The 25,406-nt window shown below is 39.2% G+C and overlaps 1 protein-coding gene and 1 long non-coding RNA gene across 2 annotated transcripts in view; one reads left to right on the forward strand and one right to left on the reverse strand.

Annotated features, from left to right (window-relative positions):
• The window catches only part of mal2 (mal, T cell differentiation protein 2), an 871,414-nt gene that overhangs the window by 101,588 nt on the left and 744,420 nt on the right, over positions 1-25,406 (reverse strand). The window lies entirely within an intron of this gene.
• LOC116690859 (uncharacterized) lies at positions 5,752-15,781 on the forward strand. The gene is made up of 3 exons (XR_004332376.1): positions 5,752-5,834; positions 9,181-9,183; positions 15,770-15,781. It is a non-coding gene; the product is annotated as an uncharacterized LOC116690859 (long non-coding RNA).

Raw genomic sequence — 25,406 nt, forward strand, 5'->3', positions numbered from 1 at the left:
ACACACACACACATACTACTGTTTGTAACATGTAGTTATCTTGGCTCACACTAGCAGAAAGAATTGCCCCCCTGCAGAACTGCCACAACAGTGAAACACTGTTGTGCACTGCAAACATTTTTTCTCTTTGTCTACTGTATCTGTCTCCCTTTTTCTTTGTGATTTTTTTTTTTTTGTTATGAAGGCTGTAGTTTGTGGCGCCTTATACTGGAATTTTTTTAAAATAAAGTTGAATTTGGTTTTCTTCTAAAAAGGGGCTACGTTGTGTTGTTGAATTCCATTTCATTTAGCCAGGTGTGCATAGTAATAAAAAACTAGCAGCTTCATGGATTTTGCTGTTAAGTAAACAGTATTATTCAGAACCAAAAGTGTCCTGTTAGATACGTTGTGTTATCACACTCGTTCTTGCCCGTTTACTTTTCTGTTCTGTAGTATTGATTTTAGTGAACAAGGTTTTGTTTAGTTTTTCTTAAGAGAACGTGAGTGGAGTGAGTATGTGAGAAAGTTGCAGAGGAACAAACAAATCAGAGTAAAAGAAAAAGTAGCAGAAAAAGCACCAGGGAAATGTTATTCTACTGTTTGCTGTGGGTGATGTTGTGGAGCGGTGTCTGTGCCAGATTCTCTTATTAAAGTGGCAAAGAGGGCATGTATAAGTACTCCACTTGGACAACGTCCAACCAAACACACGCACGCACATACATACACACATCTAAAGAGCGTTTCCCCTTGCAGGTGTTTGGCTTGCTAACAGGCATCCTCTCATTATTCTTTTAGCGAGCTGATTAACCACTGTGATCGTAACAATCATGATCTCTAATCAGCTGATGAATACCACAACATTGTAATTCAGGAACTTGTAAGTCTCGTTTGTCTTGATGGCATTTTAATAGGAAACCTTTAATTGTTAGTGTATAACCTGCTTTGGGCTATAAAGCTTCTTTATGTCTCTGGTTGGCATGTTTGTTCTTTCTGGAGAGAAAAAAAAGAAACATGCAAATTGAATTCTAACTTTGTTGTTTTCCAACTTACTTTTATCTTGATAACTTCTTGAGTTGAACAGAATGCATGTCGATAAAAAGCAGAATGATGGTGTTTTGAGTGTTATGAGTGCTGGGATAATGTTTCAAAGTTACCTAGTGTAACATGGATTTTACATCACAGGGTAAAAATAAGACCAAAAGACTGCATTAGTGAATTGCAGGCTCCTGTCCATGCACTGTGTGGTACCCCGGGATATACCCTTGGCTTATTGCTATGAACTAAGTAGGCGAGTAGAAATCAATATCTGGTGGCAGCTAGTCAATCTTAGACTCAATGTTGAAACTCCAGTCTGTTTAAAAGGACGGATCTTCCCCACACACATTCAATCTCAACAAGAAAGCTGCATAGCTCAAGACGGCGAAAGCTCCATGTAAATTGAACCAAGTACGAATAAATCGCCTGACAGCATCACTAAATAACTTTAAGTCCAGCTGTCCCTTACTGGAAAGGGGTTTAGGTCAAGTTGTACTGAGAGCATTTACATGTGGGTGAGTCTGTGGTGGTATTACATGCGTGGACGCAAAATGAAAAGAAATCCTGACACATCGAAAAACTGCATGAAGCTCCTAGGTCTTAAAAGAAGCCCTTCAGCATGTAGCAGGAGTGTTGGTACACATGAAAAAAGCAATTTCAGTCTTTCACGGTGGTTGGATAAATCACATGATGCTTTTCTGTGTGCATGCAGGAGCTGATTTATCAGGCAATATCAGTGGGGTTGCAAAAATCCACTATTAAGCTTAGGTGTTTGTTATCCTTTGGTCTACTGCCTTGAAAAGGTATCTTTCTTCTTTTTAGACGGTGTCACATAACAAATTTCATATGTCTAAGTTCTGGCAGAGTTTTATTTTATAAAAAATGTTTTTTATAAAATATATTTATATTATTACTGTAGAAAATGCCTTATGATGCTCTTCCCTGCAGACTTGCTGTATTGTGCTCATGTTCTTTATATGTAGTGTTTATTGTGAGTGTGAACCAAACTGAATTTTAGTATTTCACACACTAATATATATATATATACTGTACCAGCTCACCAATCATACAAACAAACATACCGGTTTAAAAATAACCAAAAATGATCAAATTCAGGTCTCATAGATGTACTGTATAATTAACATTACTTTTTTCATAACTTCTCACTTACTAAAACTCATGCTGTGATATTTCAGTGCTGGACATTTGGCTTCAATGTGTCAAAAATAGCATTGTAGATTTCCCAGCCTTCATATAACACATGCAATGGCACAACTTGAGTTTGCGTTTATACAAGAGAGTAATATGAAATGCATAGAGAAGGAGGAATGTAGAATATATCTCCAGCCAGATATATACCCAGAACTTGTTTGAATGCATCTTAGACCACGGGGCCACAAGGATAGTTAAAGTGCCCATATTATGCTAATTTTCAGGTTCATAATTGTACTTTGAGGTTGTACCAGAATAGGTTTACATGGTTTCATTTATTTTTAAAAACACCATATTTTTGTCTGCACATTGCTGTGAATCCTGTTTTCACCTTGTGTGTTTAGGTCTCTGTTTTAGCAACAGAGTGAGACATCTCACTTCTTTCTTTTGTAGATTATGGTGAACTGGTGTGTGTTGTAGCATTCTTTTGCCACTGAGAATGAGCTAACATGCTAGCGCTAGCATGGCACGGTTAGCCACCTTGTCTCGGCTAGTTACGTAGAAAGCCGTGGAGACTTTGAACAGCTCACCTGGAGACTGAAGGCAGAGGACATTAAAAAACCTGTATCTCACTTAAAACAACATGGATGTTTTTTTTTTTTTAAGTTTGTATGTGTGTGGAAGCACCAAAGACACAACATAACGACCCAAATCCAAGAAGAAGTGATTTTTTTTTCCCTTATATGGGCACTTTAACATCCAATTAAAATGCCAACGAGTGGCACATGTAACCATGCTTACAGTAATTTTCTTGAGGAACCATAGAGGCACCTCATGTAGCTTACATTTATTGAAACCATACAGTAATTAATTTTACTAGTAATGCTTGGAATGAGTTTCTGTAGTTTGTGGTTGGGGTGAAAATATTCAACTCTTGGGCACCCATGGCTCAGGGATGCATCTACTGAAAAACATTGTTGAATTTACCACGAGCAACATCTACATTTAGCATTGGCCCATAGTGATAAAAATACATTATACATATCACATATTGTATGTGCGCAGTCAGTAGTCAGTCAAGTCGTTTCCCTTTAGGAAGTCTAGTTGAAAAATCGGTGACCTTGAGCAAACAGTTTTGATAACATTCAGCTTCATTCAATGCCTCCTACTGCTGTTTTGACAAGTGCAGCCCAATCAGACATGTTGGTTCAGGCTCCATTTTCTCACTCTCTAGTGACTGTGGGGGGTCATAGGGTTTGTGTGTGTGCATGTGTGCTTGTGTGTGTGTGTGTGTGTGTGTGTGTGTGTGTGTGTGTGTGTGTGTGTGTGTGTGTGTGTGTGTGTGTGTGTGTGCGTGTGCGTGTGTGGGTGTGTGTTTGCTTATGTGTTAAAAAAAGATACAGACACTAATATATATAGATAAATAAATAGAGAGAGAGAGAGAGAGAGAGAGAGAGAGAGAGAGAGAGAGAGAGCTGAGGGGAACTGCATATCATCCTGTGTGGGTATTGTGCTTATGGGTGACATTCATTTTCAATTATGTGTATGTATGTGTGTGGGCTTGTTTGGGGGCAATTTGTGGTCTGCCTTAGTGTCGGAATGAGTATCTGTGTGCTGGGGACATCCATTCACAAGTGGTGATAGTGGCATGATGAGAGACAGCCAAGAGCCTTAGGACCAAAGGATGCAAAGACCCCTGACACATCTACCTCCAGGTGTGTCTGACAGAGAGAGACACTAGCATTTATGTGTCTAGCAGCCCTATGTGGTGTGTGTAGGGGGGCATGTGCTTATGCTGTAGTGTCAATAGGCTGCAATAATAACCAGCACCAGAGGGAGACATTGGGCACTTTTTTTAGAGACCATCCTGACTCTTCTGACCTATACAATTATACTGAAAACAGTTAAAGGAAAGGAAAGAGAACATATATTCAGATAGATGGAAAGAGAAAGAAGGAGAGGCTAGTTGAGCTGACAGATTGCAGGAGCCTTGGAGCAGGGCCCAGTTGTCCTCTGTGTGTGGTTGGCTGTGGGGTAGGTGATGTCAACCCCTGACAGGTAATTTGGTCTGAGTCGGACTCCCTGGGGCCAACAACACACATAGTGTACACTAACCCAACACACATACAAACACTCACACGTTTGTATGCACTCACATGCACATGCACTGTCTCATACCTGGCCCGAATCTCCTTAGCTACTCTATATTTTGCGTGTGCTCTTCAAAAGGACATTAAGAAGAAATGTATGGAACAGTATCAATTGTTCTTACAACAAAAATTTGAAAGGTTCAGTTGACCAGCACTTCATGCAGACCATATGTCATTTGAAAACAACACACTCTTAGGCAGAGGTGTCAAGTAACGAAGTACAAGTATTTTGTTACCATACTTAAGTAGAATTTTTGGGTATCTTTACTTTACTGGAGTAATTATTTTACAGAAGACGTTTTACTTCTCCTTACATTTTAACCTAAAAAATAAAAATTAAAACAACAACCTATCCAGATAAATGGCGCCATGTAGATAGAGTGAATTGGATTGTGGTTGGAAGAGAAGTATAAACAAATACCATTCCGACACCATTTTAAACCAGTACTTTTACACTTGAGTAGAAAGCTTGAGTTGATACTTCTACAGAAGTATTTTTAAACCCTAGTATCTATACTTCTACTTGAGTAATGAATGTGAATACTTTTGACACCTCTGTTCTTAGGGTGCTTTCACACCGGCCTCGTTTAGTTTGGTTGAATCACATTAGAAATTGTTTGCCCCGCTGGGGCAATTCATTTGGGCAGGTGAGAATGTGTCAATTGCACTCGGGCGCGCACCAAAAGCGGACCAAACGCGTTCCGAGACCTGCTGGATGAGGTGGTGTCGTTTTCAAACTAACTGTGGAGCAGTTCCTTTGCGGTGAGAACGTGATCCGACTTTGTCTGAGCTCGTGTCTCCTGTAATCAGGTGTGCTTTGCTGTGATGCAGCAGAACATGCAAACTGTAGCAGCGTGCAGTGTTTCTCTCCCAGCAATAGTAAGAGGTCAAGCTTGCTGTCCATCAAGTTCATCTCCGTGGTCAAAGCAACCGCCGCCAGAGTTGGAGACAGACACCATCAGAAAACCAAAGCAGACGTAGTGAGGGTCGCTCGCAATACAATGTCTGATTATTATTTAAAGGAAAGGAGATGGTTTGACCATGGAGATGCAAGAAATGTACCAGTGTTGACGAGCCGGTTAATTAACCCGACTCGTGTCACTGAACCGGGAGAATTGAGTGCCAAACGCCAAAAGAACTCACTTCTGTTTTTTACCTCAACAGCGCCTCCGTTGGAGTGGTGGTAGAATCAATCAGGAAATGGGCTACTGCAAGCCGAAGAGTTGTAGATTGGAGACCGCGCACCAGGCTACTGAACGAGGCCGAAGGTAACCTTGCCACCACTCGAGTCTAACGTTATCAAGCAGTGTCTTGGTTCTCTTGTTTATTGTGTACATATAAATTCAAATGCTACATTACCGATGGGTATCACTTACAAATACATGTCATGTTATCGTGGTAGTTATGTTAAGTTAAATGTTTATTAGAATAAAAATGTTTTGGTCAATCTAATCAAACGGGTGAATAGGTTCTTGGCAAGTTTGAGTTATCAACCGATCCCAGAAGCCTTTATGTCTCGTGCATGCTCCTGCCACTGAAACATCCGACGAATAAGAGGAGTGAATTTCTTGAGTGATTTTTATGATGTGTTTTTGTATGCTTTAGATTTTTCCAGGTGTGAAATGAAACTAAACCCAAGGGGAAATTGCTTACGAACTTCACCGATTCGGACCATGTTTAACAAACTATAGGTGTGAAAACGCCCTAAAATGATCTTCCAAACATGACTAGGTGAGATAATATACTTTATATCTGCCATGGGTTTTAATTTTAACATTTGATAAACAATTAAAATAATAATAACAAAAATATTGTATTATTAGATCTCTGTGACTGCAGTGAGAATGCAGTCTATCTTTGTCCGTGTGCCCTGGCTGGTCCCATAGTTGTCCCTGTGTGTTGTGGTGGATGTGAAGCCATAGTGAGGGCATGTCATCTGGCAGGCTGGTTTGGTCAGTTACTGCTGCTTTGGCCAGGATGCATGCACATTGACTTTGGGCCACAGAATCTAAATAAAGGCACTGTCTAATGACTTTCATTAATCCTCTGGCTGACTGTTTTTAAAAAGGGCAATAAGTAGTGTTGCAGTTTCAAATATATTACCCCTTGTTGTGCAAAAAGAGAGAAAAAAAAAAAAAGATTTGATGAAATTGAAACATATTGCAAACCATTACCTGCCAGAGAATTCAATCTAATATTGTCTTCCAACATTATTTTCTTTAAGCTATTCATAAATGCTGCTGCACTTATGTCCATGAAAACACTGCCAATATATCTCGTGGTCATTATTGGACTGTCTCTGTTGAAAATTGCCTCACAATTTTGTTGAAAATGTATTTTCTTCTGAGTCATATTCCTCAGTCTGCTCAGGATATAAGAGCGGTCTTCCTTTTTTTTTTGCCATACAAGAGGATAGTTAATTTCGCTGAACTGGAAGCGGACGTAATGAAAGTATTTGATGGCTTTTCAAACAAACAAATTGTTGTGATTTTAAGCCATCAAGAATACAAAAGTAAAAAGGTTTAATTAATTTGTTTTATAAAAAGCATCCTTTTGTAAAAAAAATAAAAATAAAAAAAAATAAACTAACAGTGACAGCCCACAGATGGAAAGACCATCTCTCCTCAGAGCACTTCCACATCTCTATCTTGCAGCACAAGCCATATCTATCCCCTGGTGTGTTCTCGGTGTGACAACATGTCAACATATTGGTTGCCCTGGTCAGTGCTGCTCTGGCCTCACTGGACTCACTAACTGCCTAGTTTATGCCTGTCTGTCTGCTACTTGGATAAATTTGGCCTGGCTTGACCGTGGCCTGTCTGTCAGCTTCCCAATTATTTTTCCCGAGCCAAGACCCTTGAACTCTCTTCTTCTAGGACAGACGTGAAGATCCCAAGTGTGTTGTAGTTGTGTCACTGAAGGTTGTCCCGGTCAGTACTGCTTCAATGAGGCAGGAGATATCTGCTTGCTTGTAGCTAGGTTAGGCTGTTCAAAAGAGTTGGATGAAAAGCAATTTACAGCAGAAACATTATTGCATACCTATGGTTGCTACCTTACCCCACCTGGAAGAGAAGAAAAAAGTATGTTTTTTGATTATGAAATCTGACCAGGAATTGTTTTTATCCATGCTTATTTTTTTTATTTTTTTTGGAGTTTGGTTGACTGTGATTGTATGTGTGTGATGTGGCCTTTGTGAGCCATGATAAACTACAACTAACGGCTTTGGTATTTCTGTCTTTGCCTGCCGGCGTCTTACGGCTCCCAATTATCTTCCCCAGGCCAAGACCCTCCAGAGAAGAGAGATGGAGGAGTGCTCCTTTGGAGGGTCACGGTCTTTGCAAGTTGTACTAGCCATGGCAAAGATGCTTTTACTGAAAAAACACACACAAGCAAGCACACACAGACTGTCATTATTTACGTCCCTCAAAAATATTTCCATCACTCAGCCGAGTTATGGCCATACACACACAGGCGCACACACAAACACACACACACAAACACACACACACACACACACACACACACACACACACACACACATGCAAATTCAAACACAGGCGTACTGCACAGGCATTCGCAAACTAATGAGTTCACAAGGGGTTCAACATCACACCTCTGGGGGCTACCTGTAAACCTCAGGGGAGTTAGGCAGAGGTGAAGTGGTGTGTGTGTGTGTGTGTGTGTGCGGGTGTGAGAGAACTTTTGTATGCATGGTATGTGCATTTGTTACAGTAATCTGATATGAAAAAAAATGGTTATTGTTATTCATCACAACTTTGGCAAATAACTTTTTTAGTAAGGCTTTATTGTATAAGCACAAGCTTTCTGACAGCTGTGGGTTTCCTGATGTAATATATCAGCCCTTGAATCTCTCAAAAGACAAAAGCTTGAGAGGAACTGAGCACTTAGAGTATCTGCTATGTCAGTGAGTAAGGAAAGTTGTCAAGAATAAAGACAACAGAAACAAATCATGAAACAGGCAATGGATCAAAAAGACTTCCCGTACAGAACGGAACCTCATATTCAATACAGTAGCAATAATAACATACAGCAGTTTAATGGATACAGTATATCATCCTCTTGCTCAGCAGAAGCACTGTGGCTTTAAAACCAGAGGCAAGTCTAATGATAATTAGACTTGAGGGCCAAAGGGCCAGTGACAGGATCATTTGTGACTAAAAGTGTAACTTTTGTATACACTAAACAGCGCTATTTAAATATCGTCGGTGCCCCGCAGAAATCTCATATCTTCAAAGGAGTGCACTTGATGGAAATTTGGGAAAAAATAGCTTCAGTTTTCCATCTTTGCATATAGTGGATGTGTTGTTTGTCATTATCTCCATATCTCTATTAGAGTGTGGGAGACAATGCAATCTGTCAGTTAACTAGAAAAAGATACATAGAAAATTCTTAAATTGTGGGTGCTTATGAAACTCTATACAACATTTTGTGTATAGCAATAACAGGGTTGGAAGACATATAATTATGTTGAGCTTTTGCGCTTTGTTAACACATTTTCAGGACTGCATCTAAGGCTGCATATACACTACATATTATACTGTGTTTATGAATTTACTTAAGGTTGACAAAATGGCATATTTTATGTGACAGTGGAGAATTTGCACATTTTAGCATTTGTGGGGAGATATTTGAGTAGTGTCATCACAAAGAGAAGACAATCGTTATTACATTACCTCATTATTCAACCCACCCGTGACTCTTCCTCTCTGTCTTTCTCTTCATCTCAATTCCCCCTGTCTGTTACCCTCCTTCCACTGCTCCACACACATCCTAGACCCTTCAATTCCCTTGGTGGCAGCCAAGGCTTTAACTGACAAGCTTCAAGGGAGACCGAGGAAAAGAGATGGTAAGAGAGAGAGAAAGAGAGAGTGGTAGAGAGAGGCAGTGATATACAAAAAAAAGATCCTGGCACCGGAGTACATTGTTTTTGGTCTTTGCCATGTTTCCTATTTTCGCTTTCTTTACACCCAACCCCCTCCTCTTCCACGTCCTCTCTGCTCCCTCCGTCTGCCTTGCTTTTTAGTCTGCGGCGCTCCAGGCAGATCAAAATTCAACTCATTGATGTGTGACTAACGTTAGGACACACAATACGCAGCCACAAACTCTTTGATCATTATTCCATTTAACAGTGAAAATGTACGCCGCAAATAAAGAATGAGAAAGAAAGAGGAAGAAGGGAGGGAGAGAGGGAAATAAGGACATTATTGTGCTTGTTACTCTTTCTTCATGCCCCATCAAGCCTGAGAAGTTGGCTAAATATCAAGAAAATGAAAGAAATGTACTGTACACAATTAAGGATTACTTATTAAAAACATAACCATAGCAAAGATGGATGTTTTATTACTTTTTGCCTCATTTTCATCATGGGCCACATGTCTTTGACAAACGTGCGTACCATGGCTTAAAAGATAATACATGCATTTCCCTGTACTGAACCCACATTGACAGTGTTTGTGAACAACTGCTTCTTTCTGAAGAGGATGAACAGAATATGGTTCATAGATGCATGGTTGCATTCATTTCAAGCAAGTACTCTCCTGTATACTGTGTTCCAAATAATTATGCAAATTAAATTTTACAGATTTTCCTAAATAGTGGATGCAAATGACATGTCAGTATAATTTTCAAGTCATCAACCGTCAAAGTATAAGTCCACTTTCATTTAACAAGCCACCCATAAAAACAATAAATTTTTAAATAAAAACTCAAAATGCTTGTTTCAAATTATTGTGCACAACAGAGTTGCAAAACCTTTTATAGGTTGTAAAGAACTGAAAATGTGTTGAACTTGCAGGAGGTCATATATACTGAAATCAAAAGCTATTTCAATCAAACACATCTTAACAAAGCAAGTTACATGTTAACATAGGACCCCTTCTTTAATATCACCTTCACACCTCTTGCATCCATTGAACTTGTGCGTTTATGGATATTTTCTTCTTGAATTACTTTGCAGGATGTCTTAATAGCCTCCCAGAGCTGCTGTTTTGATCTAAACTGCCTCCCACCCTCATAGATCTTTTGCTGGAAGATGCTCCAAAGGTTCTCAATAGGGTTGAGGTCAGGGGGGCCACATCATGATTTTTCTCTCCTTTTATGCCCATAGCAGCCAACGACACAGAGGTATTCTTTGCAGCATGAGATGGTGAATTGTTATTGTTCTTCTTTTTGTAACATGGAAGAAAGTGGTCAGTCAGAAACTCTATATACTTTGCTGGGGTCATTTTCACACCTTCAGGAACCCTAAAGGGGCCTACCAGCTCTCTCCCAATGACTCCGGCCCAAAACATGGACCGCCACATCCTTGCTTAAGTTGCAGCCTTATTGGGACATGGTGGCCATCCACCAACCATCCACTACTCCATGCATCTGGACTGTCAATAAACAAGACTGAAAATTAGTCTTTGTGTATTTCTGGGCCCATTGCAACCGTTTCTGCTTGTGAGCATTGGTCAGGGGTGGCCGAATAGTAACTGCAAGCCTCTGGAAGATCCAACACCATCAGGTTCGTGGGACTCCAGAGGCACCAGCAGCTTCAAATACCTGTTTGCTGCTTTGTACTGGCAGTTTAGCAGCTGCTCTCTTAATCTGATGAATTTGTCTGGCAGTAACCTTCCTCAGTATGCCTTTATCTGCGCAAACCCGTCCGTGCTCTGAATCAGCCACAAATCTCTTTACAGTACAATGATCACGCTTAAGTTTTTGTGAAATATCTAATCTTTTCATACCTTGTCCAAGGCTTTGCACTATTTGATGCTTTTCCGCAGCAGAGAGATCCTTTTTCTTTCCCACATTGCCTGAAACCTGCTTAATAATGTGGAATGTCCTCCTACTAATTTTTTTTATCGGCCCATAGAGAGAATAGAGATCATATGACTGGCCCAGTGGTTTGTCGCTCATCTGAACACTGGCCAATCATCTAACTATGGCCCACTTCCATCCTACCATAGAGAGGGTGCATTTAAGTCTCGCCCCCACTGGCAGAAAACTCCACAATGTGCCAGTAGGGATTTAAGCATGTCAAATGATTAATTTAGCATCCTTGTCTACCAGAGAGGACAAGTTAGCTGTTAGTAAGCTAATGTTAGTTATGTATTAGCAAGCTAAGGCATTTCCAAACATAGGACTATAACTCTCTGATTTATCCACATTCTAAAATAAAACAAGTTACATACTGTGTATGCCACTTTAGCCCAACTTACAGACTAACCACTTGTTGACTGTACAAGGCAGCTTGATTACAGCCATGCTCCACCCTCAACCTGCCATCAAGAGCCAGGCAGCCTTTTGACTCAGTGAGTATTATCATGCTCTTACTAACTACTCAGTTATGTGACAGTAGTCAGGGCTGTAATGCATGGTTCAAAATTAACTTGAACCCTTCTCCTATCCCAGAATGTACAGTATCTGTGGTGTAGCAAGACTATACTGATGACATGCTTGTTCAGTTTTCATTTCCTGTCTAAAAGATCCCTTCTAGAGAGAAGACTACTCCCTGTGTTCATTGTTCCTAAAAAGTGCATTGTGAGCACCGAAAATAGATGAGAACTTCGCCAGAATCACCCGTTTATGTAGGTTGGTTAGCTCCGTCCGCCTCCCCAGAGGGTCGATGTCTGCAATAACTATTGTACTGCCAATATTCTCAACAAAGTGTGATGCTTCTGGAGAAACTGACAACAAGTATTTGAAAGTCATACTCAACATGTTTGGAACCCTACAGTATGCTGAAGGTGGTTGAAGGCCCCATTGTTGAGCTCCAGCTGCTTGTCATGATAAAACTGAAGGGTATTTTGTTAGTGTCCATAGAGTTTCAGATTGTCTTAGGCATGACTAGCTGTCAGGACAAGCTCCTCATGCGGCCTTCAGGTTTCTCTTGTTGGGTTGAGTGAACTGCAATGTAGGTAACTGTAAGCCTGCCAAGATGTCACGATAGTCTTGGACAACTATAACACAAGCTTGTGTGATAAACCACTAGCTAACCATATTAGAATGCAATTAGGTCACATTTTTTAAATAATAAGAAGTGAATCTGTCAATTGTGACAAATGTAGTCTTTTTTATGGAAGCACTGTTACACCGACTATGTTTTAAATTAATCAAAGACTATTTTGAAAGTCTACCAAATACCCCTAAGAGCGTTGAGGACCGAAATAAACATCTGAAGCAGTTTGATCTACCCTAAATGTCCTGGATTTTGTTTTCTGTTGAAAGAGAAGGGAAAACAGGAGGTGGCGGTAACCCTCGCTGTCCTGCATAAACATTTATATAAAATACTTTCCCTTGACAAGGAAGGGGTAGAGGTTACATCACAGGCATTCTAAGATGTGTGTGAAACTGTTGTCAGCAGCTCTCTCGGCAGGTGGTCTCCAGCACATGTGCATACCCAAAAAGCTGATGCTTTCTGTCAGTGATCACAACCAGCAAGGTGAGAGAAGAACAAAACACATGGAAAAAAAATATTATTAATTATACATGCTTTCTGCACAACATTGTTCAAAGAGTTTCTCAAAACCCTGCAAGTGTCACTGCTGAAGCAAATAGTTTGGAAGGCACTGAGTAAATACTGAATTTATTATTGTGGTGTGCTCACTAGTAAACATACAGTACAGTTGTCCCTGCTGCTGTGAGGAGATTTATGATCGTATACAATATGGCAGAAACTTTTGTTGGCGCATATGGCATGTTACTGAAGTGGGTTTATGAGAGAAAGATGAGAGTGGAGGATGTGGAGCTCAGTCCCTCCAAGATATTGCGATGTCGCCAAGTCACGCAAATTTAACCAATCACCATGACTTTGGTGCAACTCTCAATAATGACCAATCACCGCAACGTTTTTGCAAATTTAACCAATAACCAGAGTTTCCTGCGACTTAAACCAATCCCAGCAGACTCACGTGGCATACTTTTTATCAGTATGTGACTCTGAGAGCCAATGACCAAGCAGGAGTGTGAACGGGTTGACGTCACAGGTAGTGTACCTGGCCATATGCATTTCCAACAACCAACAAAACTAACAGCGAAACCCCTGAAAAACATTTCAGACCGTCCTGCCAACCTGTTGATATTTAACATCAATATATATTGTAGCCCGAGGGCTAATTTCCATCTGCAGTCCAATAGACAGGTTGGAGTTACAGTAAAAAAGACATAGGATAGTTGCATTTAGTATATGAAAACAAGAAGAAACAAAAAGAAAAGAAGAAAAAATAGACAAAAAACAGGACAATTCATTAGTAAAAAAAAAAGGAAAACACAAGTTAGCGGTGATTACATGTTTGGTTAGCTCTAAGCCACAGCTTAACCTGGCTCTTAAAGGAGGCCAAAGTGGGACGCTCCCTTATAGTTGGAGGAAGTGTGTTCCATAATGCACTGCCTTTGATAGATAGTGCATTATGACTGAATGAGGTTTTTCTAAAAGGAACCTCACAGTCCCTGTTTACAACTGCTCTTGTGATCAGAGTGTGTCTACATTTTATAAACTCCAGCATGGAGGTGGCGCCAGGCCATGAAGTACTTTATAAATTAAGCACAATGAAGAAAATTTACAATAACTATCAAAACTCAGTAACTTATATTTCTCTAAGATATTGCAATGATGATAAGAGAGTTTTTTTTTTTTTTTATCCAGAGTCTTAAGCGCTGCCTTGTACAGAAGCTCAACTGGTTTTTGGTAGTAGTACCCGACATAGACCAGCTAGTGATACAGTAGTTCACATGTGAAAGTATCATTGAATGCAGAAACATCAGAGCAGCTGAGTCTGATAGAGATCCTCTGATTTGTTTAAAATTATGAAGATTGAATTTGATTCTTTTGGATATCATTTTAACATGTTTTTTTAAAAGAGGGCCTAGAGTATAATCACACCTAAATATTTACATTCATTAACAACTTCCAACTCTTCTGTGCCCAACATCACCCCCGATTGAGCAGGCATAACAGTAGAAGATTGCTTCGACTAGTATAAAAAAAAATTTGAGCCATGTTTGTATGTGTGTAAGAGCTATTGAGAGAACACGTGCTGCCTCCACAAAATCTTTTGCTTATTAAAAATTACAGTGTCGTCAGCGTAAAGCTGGACATTAACATGTAAACAGTATTCTGGTGAGTCATTAATATATAAAGAAAATAATGTTTTAGTTCTCCTTTAAACAGCCTGACAGAGTGCTACAGTGCTGTTGCTACAAGTTATTCTCCACATTGAAAGGACTGCACCAGTGTTTTGGATGTTTTTGCCCATTTACTCTATTGCATTCATTTCATGATTACTGCGGAGGCTCATCGATCATCTAATTCAAGACATAACAATTTAGAGTTCCCATCAGTTTCATCTTGAATTATATACACTGCACATGGTGTGTAGACGTTTACATCTCCATTTTCACTTTTTCCAAACCCTTCCTTTGTGAAACTACTTTGCGAAAAGCCAAGCTCATGACTAGCACTGTAAGACATTTTACTTGTAATCTGTAATTTTATGTTTATTGAATTCTCAATTTAGTTCCCATAGTCCATTAGTACATCCCAACATATTCTACAAGACACCATGGTATACATCCTCTAAGATGGGCTCTAATACCTGAGTACAAGGTGACAGGGCTTTACAATGTTCCGCCCACATGGTACGGAGAAGCAGTGACAGGTTAAGTAGCCACAGAGGATAAAATTATATGAAGCTCATCCCCAGTGGATAGGTTGGAAAGATGTCTGTCTTTGTATTATCCAATCTGGAGACAGAGGATGAGGGCAATTCATCATGTCATTTTGTGTGCGTGTGCGTTGTTTTGTGTGTGGTGTGTGTGTGTGTGTGTGTGTGTGTGTGTGGTGTGGTGTGTGTGTGTGAGAGAGACAAAATCACACAAAAATACGCTTACAACACACATACCGACACAAATAAACATTTGCAAACCCCCACACAAGAATTATTGTGTATATATAGTTAATATAAATGAATCTTAATGTATTATATTCATATTACTGTTCATTGCGTGCTCTCCAAATATCTGGACAAATTGTATTTTGATGCTTTGGCAACATTGGTTTTTATTGAAACTTCCACGCCAATAAGTCCCATTGAATTCAATTGAATTGAGAGAGAGAGAGACTTTAAGAGAGGTTGTATCTGTAAATAATTCCATTGTTGAAATGGCCAAACTAGCCTAGTTATATATATATATAGTTATAATAATCATGTAGTTATGCCACAATCAGAGGGTTTTAAAAATGGGTGTTGTGTTGCATGGTCTATATCTTAACTGCAGTTGCTGTAAAGAAACATGATGGTGATAGAAGGGGAATACAGCAAAATAGTGTTGAATATTTACCGCTTAGATGCTTGTTGCGTGCTGTGTAGCTCACCTATACTTGGCTTTTCCATACAGACCTTTTATAGGTTAATTGAATTAAAATCACAAATCATAGCATACACATGTAGCATCTTAGAATTATAAAAGCTTATTTAAAACCTAAGATTGGCAAGGTTACATGACCTGGGGCATATGTTACTTATTGGAGCACAAATTAGTCACACGGTGAAGCAAATTCAATCTGAAATGACCATGCATATTCAAATTAGGCATACATAGACACACATTCAGAGATAGTGGTTCATTGGTAAGTATAGCTGGGGGATGTTTAATATGTATTCCTAATTTAGTGTTTTATCTCCAGGGTAGGCGGTAGCCCACTATAAAATGATTATGTTAAAATGACAATGTAGGGAACAAATATCCACATTTCAGTATTAAAGTATAACCATGTAGCTTATGTATGTTTATATTAAAAATAATATAATGTGCATATGAAAGTGAACACATAAAAGTAATGGGCAATAAAATATACAATAAGGTATTAACGTCAAGTAAATATACATTTATGGCTTCAGTTAAACGAAGCTAAATACATGTTTCACAGTAGGCCTAGAACAATCCTCAGATAATGAATGTGAAAAAGATCATGATCTGATTTGTATTTTGAAGTGTTACTAAATCACCACCAATTTTAAATTGTCTTACATTTTATACCTAGTGAAGTAAGGAAAAAACACTGTTTCCTTGAAAGGATATTGACAGTGAGGAAGAATGATGTAGTAATGTCTTTATGACTTAGTGAGTTCATATTTCCTCTGATAGTTTTAACTTGCTGAATCGTGATTGCAAGAACTAGAAATTGTCATACGTGTCACTCACAAATGTAATTTAAGTGTCTCATATTCAACTAAAGTGATGCATATGCACTTAGCCAAATGTATGCTTGTCTGTAAACCACATTATTATTCTGATTGTAATCTGTCAGCATAACGTCAGTCGGGAGGCTCGTGTTAATGCAAATTAACTTATTGTTAAATTATTAAAACTTTTAAGTTTGGAGAAATCATGTTTTCCTAAAATACAAATGGGATTGGTCATTGAGAACTGGTTCCAAATTGCAATCATTTTAAAAATTACAATTCCAATGAAATCTTTTTTCTGGGATTGTATGGAAAATTTGGTTTTGAATCCGTTCATTGGTTCCAAATTTAACACATGCAAGTTTTGGTTTCCCTAGTGGCCGCCGTACTTCCAGGTGCTTGTTGTGTTGCAGCAGGAGAACAGTAAGAGGCACTCTAAAGTGTGGCTTTATTTTGCCTTGATAAGCCCTGTTAAAACTGTAAATCACCTTTGAATTCTGTGAAATAAGCATGTGAACTGTTGCACTTCCACCCTTCAAAGAATCGGAATGGAGAATTGCTAAGAACCGGAATTGAAAGAAAGAATCCAAATTGGAATCCAAATTGTTAAAATCAAAACAATGCCCAACCTTAAGTAAAAACTGTTAAGAAGGAACATATGTAAATATGTGCGTAAATCTACTTTAAAAGTGTGTGTCATGTTCCTCCAGCATACCTTAAACTACAGAACCCCAAAAATGAAAGGCCATGGATAAATATGGCTCTGTTGCTATGGAGACTAGATAAAGCCTTTCTGCAAATAGAGAGTGAATGCTCTGGTAACTGTCAAAACATTTAATTAAATGACATCCCACCTGGTGTCCTTGCGTTACACACGTTACAGTATTTAATGTTGCTGGTGGAGTGGGAAGATGGTTAATTTACACTACCTCCACTATTCCTTGATTAATCTCGGTATTTTCTGATGTTGCAGTACAGACTACACTCATCCCTATAGCAAGCGTTTAGAAAAAATTCAAAGAAATTAATAACAGGAAGGTGTAACATCTGTTATCAAAATATTAACAGTGAAAGACACTGCAACACTATGCACGATACAACATGTTGAATTGTGTAAAAGAGTGTACAAAAAAAGTCCTCCCCTCAAAAACGAGCTGATAGGTTGTTTTTTCAAGCAGCTTATTAGGCATCAAATTTACGCTTATAAGGGTGGTGACCTGTAGTGTAGTAATTATGACGGGAGCAAAGGAGGAAATCAGGTGAAAAAGATAAAGATAGATAGATAAAGAAAAAGAAAAAGAGCTTCAAAATCAACATCAGGAGAGGCTTTGGGGTGGATGTACTGTATGTGGCAATGAAAATAAATTCTACCATGAGCTATTTTCAGTAATGTGTAGGACTTAATTAACATGTACACACACATTTCTGTGTGCTACACACATTCACACACACATACATGTTTTCATTGCAATGCAGACTATTTAATAATTTGTGTATACATGTGACTTCTTAAAGTGCTCATTTTATGCTTTTTGGCTTTTTCCCTTTCTTTTATTGTGTAATATATCTGTTTTGTGCACATTAGAGGTTTACAAAGTGAAAAAGCCAAAAGTCCACCCCAAAGGGACTTACCATCTCCAACAGAAAACACTGTTCACTAACTGCTCCAAACAGCTCTGTTGTAGTCCAGCCTTTACTTCCATGACGAACGTGCCTCACTTTGAGACGCACGTTATAACGCTTGCCTACCTGCTAGCATGGCACGCCCTCATACTCTGCTTCTAACTGGCTAGTAGTCCTTACCTATCTGCGCATGTGCAGAGATGGAACAAAAGCAAGAGGTGTAGCTTAAACAGAGAGCTCAACACACAGGGTGAAAAGAGGAGCTGCAGTAAATTGCAATACATCAAAAAATATGGTGTCTTTAGAAAATTAAACCACATTAACCTATTCTGGTACAACCTCTTAATGCAATTGTGAACCTGAAAATGAGCATGAATGTGAGCACTTTAAGACTTAAGGAGGTCAATAAATGACACTTTTGAATGCATGTGACAGGGCGCGTTGCAGCCGTCGTGGTAGCGATGCGCTACCTATTTCATTGTTTAAAGACTGAGTCTAAAGGTTGCCTGTATATGTTTGTTTTCCATGTCCATGTGTTCTGTTAATCATCACTGTTTAAAAGCATCTATTAACATAGCCATTCATCAAATTCCTCACAGAAATCCTTTATGCGCACTCTTTAACATCTTATAATACGGTGATATACATGCTACAGCTACTTTCGTCAAGCCCCCAGGGTTAAACCATACCATACTTCACAAACACTACCAATTATAATGACCACGCAACACTCAGATCTTTGTTAACTACGTGTCTGTTTATTTAGTTTAAAATTGTAACAGAGGTTAAACAGAATAGTCTAAGTGGCTTACCGGCGGCTGCTGCTTTGTGTTTAAAGGGAAGTTTGCCTTGCACACCGGGTTTATAGGACATTAAGACTTCCGGGTAACAGGAACTGTACTGTATCTTGTGGTTTGTTGAAATGTTTGTGTTAATTATATCTATATTATTCTGCAAATTTCTAGTTCACTAGATTTACTAATTTTGGTTGTTTTGAGCTTTGAATTGACTACTCGCCTGAGCCACCCCTGTAGTGTATTTAGTATTGGTATGTTCCAATTCCAGACGAGCGCTTCAGAGCTATAAAGACGGTCTGTTTCAGTTGTTTGGGGAGCTAGATCTGGTAGGACGTAAGTCTGTAGAAATTTCTTGTGACTAGAAAAGAAAAGTCAACCGATTTACAGCTGTATTTGTTTTTGGTGTACTTAAAAGAAATTGACATGAAAGTCAATATAAATTATTTTTGTGAAAGTATTATATTTTACTTTTCTTTCATTTTGATTTTGTTAATGGTTCTTTTTTCCGTAAGTGCCTTAATTGGGAATATAAAAAAAAATCCCATCTTTTTTCAACCAGATCTCTGACTTATCCTGCGTGTTTTTCATTTGCACAACTACCAGCGACATCTACCCACAACATTGCATGAAACTCTCACAAATCATAAAAAAAATCATTCCTATAATACCACAAGACAATAAAGTCCAGTGCTTTCTCTTAAGTATAAAGAGAAAAATGAAGGGCTTGTGTTGAGTAACCAAGAAGAATGAACATGCATTTTACATATGAGAGCATTCCCCGCTATCAGGACAGTGTCCAAATGGGAAAGATTATAACCTCACAGCAAGAAGATCCTAAATTTTAGTTTGTATCTTCTCCCTGTTTAATGCAAAGAAGTCACAAAAAATCGTTAATTCTTAATTAACTTAATTAATTCTTGACTATAAAAGTTGAAGAGGTTATAGTGTGGTGTTTGAAAAGAGTGCTGGCTGTGGAAAGACAGAGTACGTTTGGCCCAGAGAAGGCTTCCTGAGATCCGTTGCTGATAGCTGGAGGCGGTTCAGATTATCTGCAAGGCACCAGAGGTTACACAGGAAATGGCACTGGTCATATATCAACTTCGTTGAGTTTGCATGGGGGTTTCTTCAGGTGCTCCAGTGTCCTCCCACTACCCACTTAAATGCAAGTCAGGTGAACTGAAAGCTGTAAATTGCCTACAGGTGTGAATTTGCATTAATGTGTTTCCCTGGCGTCTGCTTGGTGTATGCTGCCTGGGATAGCCAATAGCCTCCTTGTGACCCTGAATGAGAATAAGTGAATATGGAAAATGTATGAATGAATGAATAATATAGTGACTGGATAAAACAAATGTGGGTATTAAAAATCAAATACATACTTCTGGAATAAATGGGATTCCACCCGTTGGTTTTGGCGAGAATTCAAATTGTACATATTTTGACTCTCTGAGACCAGATGGATCCAAAAACAACCTAATACTGTAGTAGTAGTAGTATTAGTAGTAACCAATTTGACCAATTAAATCAATGTAATGGAAAGCATAACTAGCTGAATTAATTAATAAGTTCTACAGAGGATTGTATTTGGGTTTAAAAAAACACAGGTAAATTGCCCTTAATTTGTTACATGTTTACTCGGGAAATGAGAAGAGAGAGAAGTCAAAATAGATCTAGTGTCCTTGGTGCGTGCGTGTGTGTGCGTGTGTGTGCATGAGGGTGTGTGTTCAAGTGTGCGAGTGTGTCTATGCCTTTGGGTTCAACATCAGGAGGTCGCCCTCAGCGTTTCCTGACATCTCACGGCATCCTTTGCCTGTCTTCTTCTCTGCATTTCCTGTCTTCCTCTCTTCTCTTTGCAGTTGCATGCCCCCATCCTCTCTCCCTCTAGAGTTCTTCCTTTAAGTCCTAAACTGTTCTTTATTGTCTTTAAAGATGGACCCTTTTTATTTACATTAATGTGTAGACTTTGAAAAAACAAAAAATTTATTAAAACAGATACAAGGCGTGTAAAAGTAACCCCCCACTCACCCTTTCTGTCCCATCTCCCTCGTTCCCCTGCGTCTCCCTCTATCCATCCTCACGTTCACTCTCTTTCTCTATGTCTTTCGTTCAGTGCCAGGTCCTGGTGGTTGGTGGTTCCCTCTCTCCAGATGGCCTACTCTGATCATTTATTGATGACAGGAGAACAGAGGAAGGCCTTCCCAGCTGCTGCTGCTGCCTGGCACCCCCCCTCTCATGTGCACCCCCCCCCCCGCACACACACACACCACACAAACAAAATTATTGGCACAATGACTCACACACATGCATGCAGTTATTGGAATAGACTCACACTGTGTCACACATACAGATGCACTCAGACAATATTTTTCCCTTCGTCCTCTTTTTTTGAGCTGTCACACGTTTCTTCTATTGTCGAATGTGATTCTGTGCTGCACTTTTGCACCCTCTCCCTTCCCCCCTCCCTTCCTCCACCTCTCTCTTCCTGTCTCCAGTTCTCCTTCTTTCACCTCCTGCTGTGGTGTTACTTACTCTGTCATACAGGAACAGACAGACGGAGAGACAGAGGGTGGGAGGGGGAGTGAATGTTAGAGCTTGAGATTTTGGAAATGCTGTAACAATGAATGTGCTGCAGCTTATGTAAAAAGCTCTTTTTGTAGAAGATTAAGAGCTCTGTCTATAATAAGTAATTTAAAAATACATATATATACTGTATCTATACAGTATATATTTCAATTTTTTTTAAATCCACTCTGGGACCACTGAAAGTCACTCTTGATAAGGAAGTTGTTTAACATCCATACATAAAACATCCCTTCACCCCATGCAGCTCATCCTAAAACACTGCATCCAGTTTGTTTCCAGTATACCAAAAATCCTCCAATGCCATGTACCAAGCCCTCCAATGGCTGCCTGTGGGAGCTTGTATGAAATTCATAGTCTTCTGTCTTAGAAATTACGTGTATATGCTATATAACTAATTAGAGAGTTTTGAAAGGAAAATTATTTCTGCCTGGATTCAATGGCAAAAAAAATATTCAAGTAAAGACAGTGCTACATTCATTTGTCATTAAAAGGTGGCTCGGGTCAATGATCGGCGTACAACGCTTAGGATGCTGACTATCGACCTGCACCTGGGCATTCGGAGTAGGGCTGGGCCATATATCGATATTATATCGACATTGTGATTTGAGACTAGATATCGTCTTAGATTTTGGATATTCATAATATCGTGATGTGACACAGGTACTGGACCAGTTCTCAGTTTAAAGGGTCCGATCCTCTAGGCCTATGGGTCTTACCCTATTAGGTACTACAAAGGAATGTTTAAGCTGGTCTCAAAGAGATTTGCCTAGCTTCTAACTATCTTATTCCAAACACCTACCCTACTTACTCTGAAATGGCACCTGACTGAATAGCCCTAGAGCCAGATACCACCCCAGCTACGCCCGTTAACGACAGCTCTCTTCTTATTGATCAGGGCACTTGGCATGGTTGCTAGTATATTTAGTGGCCAGAAAAAATAGGCCCCAACGATAAGTTAATTTCAGTGATTAGAGCAACCTATAAGAACCTTTAAGGATGTTAAACACACTATACCTAATTAATTACCACCTTAAAAGAGAAATACATTTGAGTGAAATGACACATGAACCCTAACCTTAACTTGTCACGACGAAACCGAATGACACTTAATAAAAGAAGCGTTGTGTCATATACGTTCATGACTTGTTTATAATGTTTATGACACGTTCATGCCAATGTCATGTTACTCTTATGTAGATACCTTTAAAGGTGCCCTGCCAAACATATTTCATTTCTTTGTGGTAATGTCGGAAGTTCTACCATGGACTCTGTGACATTTTTTTGTGGAAAGAAATGCCTTGGTTACCTTGTTTCAAGCCATTCAAGCATGGTATAAAAAGCCTGCAGGAAGACCCATCTCGATTTGTGCCAGTTCTCATTCAAATTCAACAAGCTAAGATGCTTGACGCTGATTGGCTAACAGCTAGCCATTGAGAGCTTGGCTATCAGCATCCTTTACCCAGCACAACTGGGCGAGCTCATTATTAGTAATGATCTCAGGCAACATGACATCCGACTGCCCAGCTGTTGTAATTCGGCCTGATTTCTCCGCTTATTTCTTTTCAGTGGCTAGAGCTGACAGAGGAGGTAGCAGTTCATTTTCACATTTGCGACATAACACAAACACACAAAAAAAATACAAGTAAAAACGGTTTTGTGTGGCAGGGCACTTGGTAAATTGTAACCAACTCTTCTTTACGCAGTCACCCTACTGCTACCAAGTGAAACTCTTACATATGCACATATCTTATATATGCTCTAGCATAAAAGTTGCCCTGTGTAATTTTCTTGTAAACAAGCAATAGTCATAATTGCAAATGTTTCTGCTGTGATGAATACATTTCCTTCCTTCCTTCTTTAAAAGATGTTTGCAAAGTTGTAATGTTTTAAATCTTGCATTGCCTACATGCTTCTTCACTTGCTAGCAGTCTTCTTCTTTACTACGCATGTTAGCACTTTGCCACTGCGTTACTGCCACCAACTGTTGATTGGCTGAATAGCGTGAAACACCCCCGATGTGTCTCACACCGCCCACATGCTCCCGTAATGTGCATGTGCCTCCTTGTGTTTCTACCAGTAGTCAAAAACTCTACAGGGTATCTAATTAGTGTGGAGTCCCTGTAAGGACTAGGCCTGACCTGAGCAGATACTACCTTTATCCATATCTGCAGGCCATACCTCAATTATCATGCTGGACTGGTCTGGATATTTTGAAAGAAGTAGAAAAAAAAACAATTTAAATGTACAACCATGTAAATAAAAGAGAATGAAGAATTAGGCAGCAGTGGCCTGCAGGTCCTGTTGCTGTCTATGTAGAGCCACACTGCCCCTGTGTTCTTGTGGAAATGCAGTCTGTAGAGATGCAAAGCACTTTGCTTTATGTGTATTTACAGACGTCTTCTGACCCTCTACACTCCCCCCCCATATGCTTTTTTTTATCCAGTTTCGGTTGTCCTCTCTTTTGTTCATAACATCTTCTCCCAAGTCTAGAAAGTCCAAAAGTTCTCAGGCAGAACTGAAAAACAGAGCCAGAACACAATGAAGAAAGGGCAATTCTCGATGGTCAAACTGTTTTCAAAGCATGGTTATTTTAGTTTTAAGATGTGTGAAGGACACATGCCTCTGCTGTCCAGGCCCGGGGAGATTTCTTTGCAGTTCTCTTAGATACAAAACTCACTGAAAAAAACTTACTGACATGACATTTTTGTAAGAAGAACATAGGAAAGTGAGCAGGAGTATTTATATATGTCCAGGTTTTGTTACACAAAGACCAGCATAAACAAATGTGTCCTTCCTGTGACTGTGTCATAAATAGACTGAACCGAGCATGTAGCGACTTTGAAGTTACACATGGGAGACTGCTGTGATATACAGCTGGCTTCAGCTAGGGTACCCCAAGAGATGCATGAAAACACACACACACACACAAACGTGAATATATTCCCTCATACATCACACACACACACAGACCCATAACAGCAACCCCCGGAGGTGCTGTTAGTTCCAACACACATTGTTACACACCAGAAAGGGTCATCCTATCTATGGAGACAATGAACAAGGAAGATTCTCTCAAGAGAGAAAGAGAGAGACGGAGACTTGAATTACTCACTAGAATTAAAAGGTAAATTATGACTGATAACAGCCATCTAATTTGTAAACTCAGAATTTGGTACTGTATGTATTTGCTGTACTGGGAGGGACATGAAAGAAATCCTCTCATGATTTGCCAGTTGGTTTGTAATTACAGATATTGCATTCAGGTTCTCTTTTTATATATATTCAAATTCACATAAATGTTGAATTTTTGATTATAACATCAAAATAATTTTAGTTTGCCCCAGAACAATTTGCAATTTCAGTAAGTTTCAGCATTCTATGAAGCACTTTTAAAATATGTAAGGCTTCTGTATATCTACATTATCCCAAAGAGTGATCAAAGGCTGATTATTGTATTGTTTGTACTACATTGCATGGTAGAAAACGTGTAATCTGGGCAGCCTCATTTGTCACTAGCATGAAAATGCACCTCTAGGTGGCACCGTCATCATGTGTGAAGCTGAATGGCCTAAATGGTGATGCAGTTTGCAGTACTGATCATACAACCACAATAGAACAATACTTTGTGCATCACAAAACAAGGGCATTAAAAGGAAAGACTCCAGCAAATTGATGACATAAAACACAATGATACCATAGAATAAACAATAAAATGAAACAGTGAAATAATGGTAATAGTTCTGCCATCAAACACAGGATGACTGTACTGTAACTGTAAAGACATAAATGCCAGTTGTTTAGACACCGACTAAATAATAAAAAAAACTATCAGATTGTGATGAAGATCTTATTGGTGAGTCAAAACAATGTTTTGTATCACTGAACAGGACAGTTAAATTCTT

Source organism: Etheostoma spectabile, chromosome 6 (assembly GCF_008692095.1).
Source record: "Etheostoma spectabile isolate EspeVRDwgs_2016 chromosome 6, UIUC_Espe_1.0, whole genome shotgun sequence".
In the NCBI taxonomy this organism is placed as follows: domain Eukaryota; kingdom Metazoa; phylum Chordata; class Actinopteri; order Perciformes; family Percidae; genus Etheostoma; species Etheostoma spectabile.